The sequence below is a fragment of the Bubalus kerabau genome, chromosome 2 (assembly GCF_029407905.1).
Source record: "Bubalus kerabau isolate K-KA32 ecotype Philippines breed swamp buffalo chromosome 2, PCC_UOA_SB_1v2, whole genome shotgun sequence".
Taxonomy (NCBI): domain Eukaryota; kingdom Metazoa; phylum Chordata; class Mammalia; order Artiodactyla; family Bovidae; genus Bubalus; species Bubalus kerabau.
Window position 1 is genome coordinate 75,406,728 of NC_073625.1, and position 11,697 is coordinate 75,418,424.

Consider the following 11,697-nt stretch of genomic DNA (forward strand, 5'->3'; position numbering starts at 1 on the left):
GTAGCTTGAAAAACTACTTTCCTTTAAGAGCTTGTCTCACAGCCTGATGTACTTTGCGGGGTAATGGCCACAGAATTTAGGTTCAACTGGCAGTAATCCTAAAGGGCACCATATCAAGTGTTCAGAACATCAGGAATTTTAGGCTAGGAATAAAGTGGCCTCCTGAGTGAATTTCACATTTCACTGAGTGGATAGAGGAGATGTATACTGAAAAAAAAGGTTTTGGAAAGGAAAAAGTCTAGACAGACTTTTAATAGAAGATAACTGTATTTCTATCTATGGATAGATAGAAATATATATAAAAATACATAGATATAAGATAAAACAATAGATAAGATATAATGTATATAGAATTAAATATCTATATATAAAATATATAGATATATTTTTATTATCTATATATCCTATAATACCATCTGTATGTATATATAAGTGTACATATGTAATTTCTTGTATTCAATCTGTGGTTATTTAACAGTAAAAAAATGAAAACCAAGGGCCAACCTACTTACAGAAAAATTTATAGACTATTCCTTTAGTTTGGTCTATAATCATAAAATAGTAACCTTTTTAAAAAATGAAAACTAGAGTCCAGACTACTTATAGAAAGTTAGCTGAAAAAAATTCTGATGATCACTTATTCAGGTCACTGAATACGCTTAGGTTTAAAATCTATGAGGACTGTCCTGCAGGTTAAGACCTTGGCCAGTTAGCTTGGAACAAGGCTTCTTTCATCTGTGAACAGACCGATTCAATGAACTGTTGTTAGCAGTGAATGATGCCATGTGTTCCTTTACCCTAGTCCCAAGGTGTCATTTATATAAGTAAGGAGGAAAACAGGAGCATGTGGTTTTCTATAGTTTGTGTATTTTGTAATTTGCCATGAAATTTTTCACATACTTGCCACCATGTAATATCCAGTAGAAGACAGAAGATGCCCACCTCTCAGTGGCTCAAATAGAAGACAAAGTGTTACAACTGGCTGTTGACATAGCCTGTCATCTCAAATATAAGAGTGAGATGGACCATCTCACGAGCAGAGACCAGATGTGCTGGAAGAACTTGAGGAAGGATGAACCACTCTGTCTTGAAGAGGGCTAGAATGGGATTGCACTTCCCTTATGGCTCAGATGGTAAAGAATCTGCCTGCAATGCAGAAGGTCCAAATTCTATCCCTGGGTAGGGAAGATCATCTGAAGAAGGGAGTGGCAACCCACTCCAGTATTCTTGCCTGGAGAAGCCCACAGACACAGGAGCCTGGCAGGCTACGGTCCATGGGGTCGCAAAGAGTTGGACAGGATGGAGCAACTAACACTTTCACTTTCTTTCAGGATGGGATTAGCAGCCATTTCCAGTTCTGCCTGGAGCCATTACCACCTCAGGATTAGAATCTAATGTACAACATGGTGACTATAGTTGGTGACACTGTATTGTATAATTAAAATTTGCTAAGAAAGTAGAACTTAAACGTTTTCATAAAAAAAGTAAATATGTGAGGTGATGAATATGCTAATTTGGTGGGAATATGCTAATTTCATACCTCTGTATACATATATCAAATCATCACATTGTATACTTTGTATATGTATTACAATTTTGTCAATTACACAACAAAAATTTAAAAAATAAACCAATGAGGTCCATTATCTGATTATTAAATTTATCTGGAGGAGAAAATTTTTTCAATTTTGTTAGAAAAAAATCTTTTGGCATCTCTCTCCTCAAGTTCCAAAGCGTTCACTCAAATCTTTAAAAAAAATATATATATATTAATTAATTAAACAGTCTGATGAAAAGGAAAGGGATCTGACCTCAATCAAGTAGCTCATTATGACATATGACAATAACGTGTCAGAATAAATAGCGTGTGGTAGACACTCAATAAATGTTTTGACTGAGTAATAATACTAGTAATTGTAAAAAGTAGACAATGTCTGAGGAGCTTACTATGTAGGAAGTGAAATTGTTAGTCACTCAGTCATGTCTGACTCTTTGTGACCCCATGGACTGTAGCCTGCCAGGCTTCTCTGTCCATGGGGATTCTTCAGGCAAGAATACTGGAGTGAGTAGCCATTTCCTTCTCCAGGGGATCTTCCTGATCAGGGATTGAACTCGTGTCTCCTGCATTGCAGGCAGATTCTTCACTATCTGAACCACTAGGGAAGTTCCTGTTATGTACTAAACCCCTAACTAAACACTATATTCAGGCAATTCCAGCTGAAACACATTTTTCACAACTCATTTGACAGCAATACCTGACCTAACTTAAAGTCATTTGATGGCAAAACTTCACCTGAACAGCTATGTGACTATTTCTAGTCTTTTTAAATTCAATTTAGTGTGAGTATCTGTGTACTGTCCTGTAGAATAATTAATATGTCTGACTCTACTGCTCAAACTCTTTCATGGGGTATTGTGTGATACATAGACTCTATTTAACTTTTCTTTAAAAAATAAAAATGGGGGGCGTGGTGAGGAGAGAGATGAGGCTGAGCTAGATCTTGACAGTACTGTCCATCTGCCTGAGCGCCCTGGTCATGGCCACAGGGGCCGAGGGCAAACGGAAGCTGCAGATTGGAGTCAGGAAATGGGTAGACCACTGTCCCATCAAATCGCAGAAAGGGGACGTCCTGCAGCTGCACTACACGGGGAAGCTAGAAAATGGAACAGAGTTTGACAGCAGCCTGCCCCAGAACCAGCCCTTTGTCTTCTCCTTGGGCACAGGCCAGGTCACCGAGGGCTGGGACCAGGGGCTGCTAGAGATGTGTGAGGGGGAAAAGCGGAAGCTGGTGATTCCATCAGAGCTGGGGTATGGAGAGCGGGGAGCTCCCCCAAAGATTCCAGGTGGTGCAACCTTGGTGTTCGAGGTGGAGCTGCTCAAAATCAAGCGACATTCAGAACTGTAGCCAAACTGGAGAGGGGCAGTGGAGAGGCCCCCATCAGGGACCAGACTGTCTAAAGAAAGAAAAAAAACCCTTAAACTTCCCCTCCCCCCAAAAAAGAAAAAAAAGAAAAGAAAAATCTCTTAATTCTAGGGTACTTCCTGTCTTGTAGATTTTAGACAAGCGTGGTAGACACTAAGTCCTTCCAATAACATTTGACTGAGTGTTACTATTTCATCTGTTTTATGATTGGGAAACCAAAGCACAGAGAGATTAAGTAGCTTTTCTAAGGTCACACAGCTGATGATGACTGGAGTTAGGACCTGAATTTAGGCGGTTTGTCATCAAGACCTATGATATCTACCCACTGTTTTGTGCTACTTCTTATATGGATAATGACACATAATAGAGAATCAAGTTTCATGGTAGGATAATGGAATGCCTATGCATAACCTATAAGAAACTATTTTATAAACAAGCAGAAATGCTTTGTGTCTCATTTTGGACAACTAGTCTAATGCATTGACCAAGAGCTACAGGTACAAGAAAGCAATATTGCATAGAAGAGGAACAGGACAAGGTCACTTTATCAGCAGCAGGTCCTGGGAAACCCAGGACATCAAAGAAGAAGCAATCATCAGAGGAAGATCTTAGGAATCTTTGTGTTAGATGTCTGGAAGAACCCCAAGGCAGCACCGGAAAACAGGGATCAAAGAAATCAGGAGAACTACACACCCACAGAGATCCAAGAGGTGATTGAAGATCTCTGCTTCCCTTTTTCATTGACCTGGATGTCCCACTGGGATTACAAGGGTCGCAACCAGTTTGCTACTAGAAGCCCTTCCTCTTATTTCCCTCTGCCAAGTGAACAATCTCTGAAGCCCAGTGTAGTGGTTTTACCAGGGGAAAAAGGGAAAGAAACAGCTTGCATGATTCTGATTATTCTTCTCAATAGAGTCTCTTGGGAAAATGATCTTCTAGTTGTTTTTTCATATTTAGAAATATACTTAAAAATTTTTTAAAAAGGAGTAGAGAGATAGAAATTGATGTTTTCAACAACAAAGGGGAGGGAAAGGGGCCCTTTGTAAAATAATTGGCTACCATGAAAGGGGCCAGAAGGACTGTAAACAGATGCTGAGGGAAAGCAAGGAGGAGGTCGAAAAAACAGATGCTAATGGCCATAAGAGAAATGAATTTTCCAGAGAGTTCTGTTACATTATGATGTGTTCTGGAGCTAGAAGGTGCTAAGGTGAAATAACTCTACAAATAAGGATAGGATAATTAAGTTTGCTGGTCTCTGAGCTAAATGCTGGCCAAGTAGAATGGATTGCTTAACGTACCATCTGGAGTGGGGTCCAATTTATCCAGGGACTCTCAGGCCTTGACTAAGAAATTAGAAAGGTGAGTTTTTAATACTAAACAGAGATGTTTATTGAGGGCATGATGATTCATTTTCTAGCATGTTTTTATTAAGCAATAATATTTGAAGAAAACCCTTAACGTATTCTTAGGACAGTGACTTATGGTTGTAGCTACATGGATTTACAGAAACGTAAATCCATTTTGTCCAGAGATCAAAAGTGATGGTAAAACAAGTTTGTTTAACCTTCAGGTAATGCTGGAGTTAATGTACATGTAGACTTTGGGTAATTTGCATCAGAGACTAAAAAATTATTCAAAAAGATTTAAACTCTCCTCCCCTTTTATCCATATAATATGGCCCTTTGCCAAAGCACTTGGATGAGCATCTAACAGAAAGTTCTTACAAGGCTGACAAATCAACTAAATGGACCTTTTTAATCACTATAAAAATGAAGCATACTTGCAGAGATCAGAATGCCAATTTTTTATCTGAAATTTCTTTCAGAGAAATTACATTTTAAACTATTGAAAACCAGCCTAGAACTGCTGATAGCACAGCAATACATTCATGCCACTATCATTAGTGGCCAGGAAATGCTACTGAAAAGTCAAAAAAAACACATTGTGTTAAACCATACGTATCAGAAGTTTTGACATAAAATAACTTCAGTGTTTTAAAATAAATTTTACATTCAAGATCTCTTGAGTTACGTGGCAAGAAGAAACTGGGTATCTTCATGTCCTGGGACAGAAGGTAAAGAGTAGAAGGAAAATTATGAAATGAAATTTCTTTTAAAAATAATTACTGCAACATAGTCATCTAATTTAGGGCTTCCCTGGTGGCTCAGAGGGTAAAGCATCTGCCTGCAAAGCAGGAGACCTGGGTTCGATCCTTGGATCAGGAAGATCCCCTGGAGAAGGAAATTGCAACCCACTCCAATACTCTTGCCTGGAAAATCCCGTGGACAGAGAAGCCTGGGAGACAACAGTCCATGGGATCGCAAAGAGTCGGACATGACTGAGCAACTTCATTTTCACTTTCAGTCATCGAATTTAACTCTGGTATCATGAACTATAGAAATAGTCTCTTGTTTTTGTCTGTTCAGCCTGCCTTTTCCCCCTTTTTTGTGGCAATTATGACCTCTATTTTTGCTTGAAAAGTAATTCAGGTAAGTCTGGCCTCATTTCACCCTACTCTGAAGGATGATAAGTAGACACATCCAGTCAAACACGTTTACAATGAGCAGCTCAGGGACAGTTATAAGATCCTAGTTAAGCGAGGGAGTTAAGCCCAAGACTCTTTCAGAAATCACTGAAAAGAGAAGCTAAGTTGATAAACCAAGAGCCACCAACAGCCTCTATATAGTGAAAGTTTGCCTGAGATTGAAACCAACACAGAAAATAAAAGAGTGAAGAGACAGCTAGAACTGATGGTGAGAGGGGTTGGGGAGAGGAGAAAGACCGAGACAGCAGTTATGACACTCTTCCTAAAGCTGACTCTCTTACTTCTGGATTTTTCTGTTATATAAACTAATATTTCCTCTTTATTATTATTTTAAGCAAGTTTATAATTAAGAGTCTATCACAAAGTTTAAAGATTCACATTTTCAGGAGTTGATACTTGCAGGGAACCAGAGACCAAATTGCCAACATCCATTGGATCATCCAAAAAGCAAGAGAGTTCCAGAAAAACATCTACTTTTGCTTTATTTACTATACCAAAGCCTTTGGCTATGTGAATCACAACAAACTGTGGAAAATTCTCAAAGAGTTGGGAATAGCAGACCACCTGACCTGTACCCTGAGAAATCTGCATGCAGGTCAAGAAGCAACAGCTAGAACTGGACATGGAATAACAGACTGGTTCCAAATCAGGAAAGGAGTATGCCAAGGCTGTATATTGTCATCCTGCTTATTTAACTTATATGTAGAATACATCATGCGAAATGTGGGCTGGATGAAGCACAAGTTGGAATCAAGAGATTGCCAGGAAAAATATCAATAACCTCAGATACACAGATGACACCACCCTTATGGCAGAAAGCGAAGAAGAACTAAAGAGCCTCTTGATGAAAGTGAAAGAGGAGAGTGAAAAAGTTGGCTTAAAGCTCAACATTCAGAAAACTAAGATCATGGCATCTGGTCCCATCACTTCATGGCAAATAGATGGGGAAACAATGGAAACAGTGACAGACTTTAATTTTTCGGGCTCCAAAATCACTGCAGATGGTGACTGCAGCCATGACATTATAAGACACTTGCTTCTTGGAAGAAAAGCTATGACCAACCTAGACAGCATTTTAAAAAGCAGAAACATTACTTTGCCAACAAAGGTCCGTCTAGTCAAAGCTATGATTTTTCCAGTAGTCATGTATGGATGTGAGAGTTGGACTATAAGGAAAGCTGAGCACCGAAGAATAGATGCTTTGGAGCTGTGGTGGTGGTGAAGACCCTTGAGAGTACCTTGGACTGCAAGGAGATTCAACCAGTCATTCCTAAAGGAAATCAGTACTGAATAGTCATTGGAAGGACTGATGCTGAAGCTGAAACTCCAATACTTTGGCCACCTGATGCAAAGAACTGAGTCATTAGAAAAGATTCCAATGCTGGGAAAGACTGAAGGCGGGAGGAGAAGGGGACGGCAGAGGATGAAATGGTTGGATGGCATCACTGACACAATGGATATTAGTTTGAATAGGCTCTGGGAGCTGGTGATGGAAATAAATCCTGGTGTGCTGCAGTCCATGGGGTCGCAAAGAGTTGGACCTGACTGAGTGACTGAACTGAACTGAACTCAAATGAGTTAAAGTGTAAACTGAATAAATCAAAGTGGAATATGAAAAAGTTTGAAACTCTCTACCTCAGAAGATCTTTAATGTTACCTATTATGCAATAATGAAGTAAATGGTCAAATTATCTCTTGCTATAGTTTAGAAGCCTGGTTATATGCCCAATGTAGCTGGAAGTTTAAGTTGTTTTGTCATTGAGTCATGTCCAATACTTTTGTGACCTCTGGACTGTAGCCCACCAGGCTCCTCAGTCCATGGGATTTTCCTGACAAGAATACTGGAGTGGGCTGCCATTTCCTCCTCCAGGGGATCTTCTGACCCGGGATTGAAGCCACCGTCTCCAAGTCTCCTGCATTGCAAGCAGATTCTTTTACCGCTGAACTATCCAAGAAGCCCAACCTAACTACAGCTGGAGTTTTAGGTTACTAGATATAAAATGTCACGACAGCAAATTTTTTTGTTCTATGTCCTTAAAGAATGATAAAGCATATAGCCAAAGGTGGCACACCAGAAAGCAGAAATAAGGGCAAAAATAGAGTTCTTATTTGTTTGTTGGGTGCTGTGAATCTACAGTAATCAAAACAAGGCAATGTTGGTAGGACGACAGGCAAATAGATTAGTGCAAGTGAAAAGAAAATGCAGAAAGAGACTGATTTTCCATAACACACAGCCAAGCAATTTAATAGGGTAAATTCTTATCAGCAAGTGATCTGGAAAAAATGGAACAAAGCTATGAGAAAATATTAACTTTAATACCCATTATCTCACAATAATAAAAAAATTAATTTGAGATATTCACAGACATACAACATTAGTCCAAATCTATAACATTTCTAGAAATAAACATAGACAAATATTTCTGGGAATCTTGGATAAATTATGAGAAAAGGCAAAATGAACATTAACAAGAAAAAGTACAATACATTGGACTTTAAGTTAAAAACGCCTGTTCATCAAAACACACCATAAGAAAATGAAAAGGCTGGAACAATACGCAACAGATGATTTGAGTCCAGGATATCTGAGCTCCTACAGTTCAGTAACAGAAAAACAAAATATTAAACTAGTAAAATATTGAAAGATACTTCACAAAAGAACAAATTCAAGTGGAATAAGCACACAGAAAGAGCCTCACTAAAATCAGTCATCAGAAAAATGCAAACTTAAATTACAGTGAGACACCACATCAACGTCAATTAGAAACGACTGAAGGAATTGATCAGCCCAAATGTTAGCAAGGATGTAAAGCAGCTAGAACACTCATATTGCTGATGAGAGGGTAAAATAGTAGAACTACCTAGGAAATATGTTCGGCATTTCCTATAAAGCTAAACATTAAGTTACTTTGTCAAAGCAATTCCTTCTGTAGATATTTACCAAAAAGAAAACTTTAAAGTATTTTTATACACAAAAACTCATATATGAAGGTTTATAGCCGTTTTAGTCAATTGCATCCCCAAACTGGAAACTGTTTAAGTGCTTCTCAGCAGGAATACATAAAACAATGTGTGGTTTGGTCATATACTCAATAACAATAATAGTATGAAAAGTAAACTGATACATGTGACACAATGAATGCATCTCTTAAAAACACTATGTTGAGCAGAGAAACCGAGGCACAAAGATTACATGTCATATTTCCATTTCTACGAAGGTCGGGAGCAGATTGTTGCTCTGAAGCGTACCCATCATAGCACTTAGCTCAACCCTAGCCCTCTTCCAAATAATATTGCTTGCATTCCAGGCTCAACTATATCCAAGGGCTTTCTTTTGTCTTTCCAAATTAAAATGTCTTCCTGTATGAAGTAACTTACTTTCCCAGATTGATATACTATTTTGATTGGGATTTTACAAGATGGGTAGCAATGAAGAGCCATCATTCTGTGCTGAGTAGACACAGTGGCAGCAGCCATAAATATTTACACTTTTATCATTTCTGACCCAGATAAATTAGCAGGAGAAGACAACCATGAAAGTACTAACTTGTGATGGTAAAATCAGAGAGTGGTTGCTTATGTGATGCATGCATGCATCCTTAGTTGCTCAGTCATGTCTAACTCTTTGCAACCCTGTGGGCTGTAGCCACCAAGTTCCTCTGTCCGTGGGATTCTCCAGGCAAGAATACTGGAGTGGGTTGCCATTTCCTACTCCCAGAAATGTTCCTGACCCACAGATGGAACCTGCTTCTCTTGTGTCTCCTGAATTGGCAGGCAGATTTTTTTACCACTGTGTCACCTGAGAACACATGTTTATGTTTTCAAAATAAAGATATTTAATCTGAGATACTATTGTTCAGTCCTAGTATTTTTGTTGTTCTTTGCTTAAGCTTAACTTCTGGCTAATTGTGTTGTTTTGTGGGGAAAAATAGAGTGAGTCTTCTTACATAGTCTTATAGTCTTCTTACACACTATATCTGTGCTTAACCAGCTCTGCATTTACTTATTTTTTGTAGACACAAAAATAAATAGATGGAAGATAGGTGGAGAGATACATACATACATAGGTACATCAAAAAAAATAGATACAAATATATTTTTATATACAGCAATAAACATATACATATTTCTTATATATGAAATATTACTTGTAAAATTGAGATAATGTTACTTTATAGGATTGCTGTGAGGATTTACCAAAATGATTTATATAAAGAATAGTGCCTGTCAAATAATATGCTCAATAAACGTTGTTTATTATTTTCAGAACAATATATATAAATTGTTCTCTAATCCCTTAGCATAGTCAAAAATATGGATATATTCCAGTTATTTTAAAAGTTGAGAGCACAATATCGAGGTTTAAGAAATTTAATTTTTAACCTTGGCTTCTACCTTTGTGACTTTTACCAAAATGTTCTACTTCTAGGTGCCCAACTTTCTCCCTCTATAAAATGAAAGATCTGTTACATTCTTTCTCTTTGAAGTCTACCTCAGCCTTATATTTAGACAAAAAGTTAAAGAGAAGCATCTTCTATAGTCAATCATCCCATAAACATGGGCAGGGCAAGTTAAGCAGCAGCTGAAACTGTTACTTGTAACAAGTACTTAACTGAACACTTCCTATGAATATGAGTCTTTATGATGCACTGGGCTTAAGGCTGGGACCCAAAGGGATTTCTGCAAATCTGGGGACCATATCACAAATAAAATTCTGTATTTATTGAAAATCTATCCTTTCAGTTACAGCACTTTCTCTGTATAGCTGTAACACTTTCTTTGTATAGCTTTATCACTTATGACTTAGACAGTTAAAGGACTTAAATGCTAAATTCTAGAATGTGCTTTTCTCCCTTATGTCGGTTAGATCCAAGTTCATCGATGATCAACTACAGAAGCTGAAAAACCACTTTGGGAACACTGCCAGCTCCTGTTTCTAGGCTGATTTCTAACAGATGTCTTACCCTTGTTCGTTCCCCCTTTTTATTTCAGCTGCTATCCTTTTGCTCTAACAAAAGGAATCTTCAGCCATTTTATACACCTGTAGGAAGCTACACAGCCCAGTATAAGACGGCACATCTAGATTAAAATTGCCTTTTCCCCCTGACATACGAACACAAAGTAACTCATTGCAGCTTGCACACTCTGTTCCAAAGTTGCTTGCAAGGGGCCTGGCAATTTGATAGATTTAATACAAAGACATTCTGATCACAGAACCACTGGACTGACATTAAGGCATTAGGATGGATGAAAGCTGTCATCCTTAAACACTTCACAATTGACTGTGCAAAAATTTGACCTGGTATAAAGTGCAAAACATTCAGGAGTAAACCACATTTGCTCCCTTTGGAATAATACTGTACCTGTAAGCAGGATTTGATTAGTACTGACATCAGATTCCCATTTTTAGGAATGTCTCACTAACATCATCAACTGTGGCCAAAAAGGTAAAAGAACATATGTTTATTTCATAAGGCAAATAATTTCATCTGGCAAATGCTGTATTCTCACACAGCTTCACAATAAGTACAAAGCTAAATAAAAATGGAAATTATTTTGCAAGCTCTCCTACAACTTAAAAAAAAAAATGAAAGAAAGATACCTTGGGACTTATTTTCGAGATATACAGATTCTTGAAATTCTTTATTCTTTTATCAGCTCTGTTGCCCAAGGGGAAATCTGTACAACAGGCATCATATGTCTTTAATAATGAAGCAAAGTACTGTAGCTCAAATCTTTCGAGCAGCTAAGAAACCCAATTGTGTGTAGGAAATGTGAGAAGAGTTTGTTTTACTAGAGCTATAAATTCAGCAGCATCCAAGGGTTAGGCTTATTTCAATTGAAGGCAGAAAGGCAAAACTGACGATAACATTTTAAAGGATAATCCATATGGACTGAGTCTGAGGGAAATTTTCCACGAAGCAAATACCTTCCTTATAAACCAGAGAGCTCTAGAATCCTCCCCTTCCTTTCTGTGTTTAGAGGCTCAAACTCTATAAGACTTCTCAAAACAGTTTCATCCTTCTTGAAAAAGGACAATTGAGACATTTATTTTAAGAGCTTCTGGTTTAATTTTTCTAAGTGAAATGTTTATGATCCTATTTACAAGTATGCATTTCTGGTTAAAAATCGCAAAATTGGAGTTAGCAAATTAAGATAGCAAAGATTTTGCTTGTAATGACACTGTTACACCAAACAGTACATTATGTGCTTTAGCTGATGGATAAA

General features: G+C 37.9%; 1 pseudogene; it reads left to right on the forward strand.

The window, feature by feature from the left end:
- Positions 1–2,480: 2,480 nt before the first annotated feature.
- LOC129644770 (peptidyl-prolyl cis-trans isomerase FKBP2-like) lies at positions 2,481–2,956 on the forward strand (annotated as a pseudogene).
- The last annotated feature ends 8,741 nt before the right edge of the window (positions 2,957–11,697 follow it).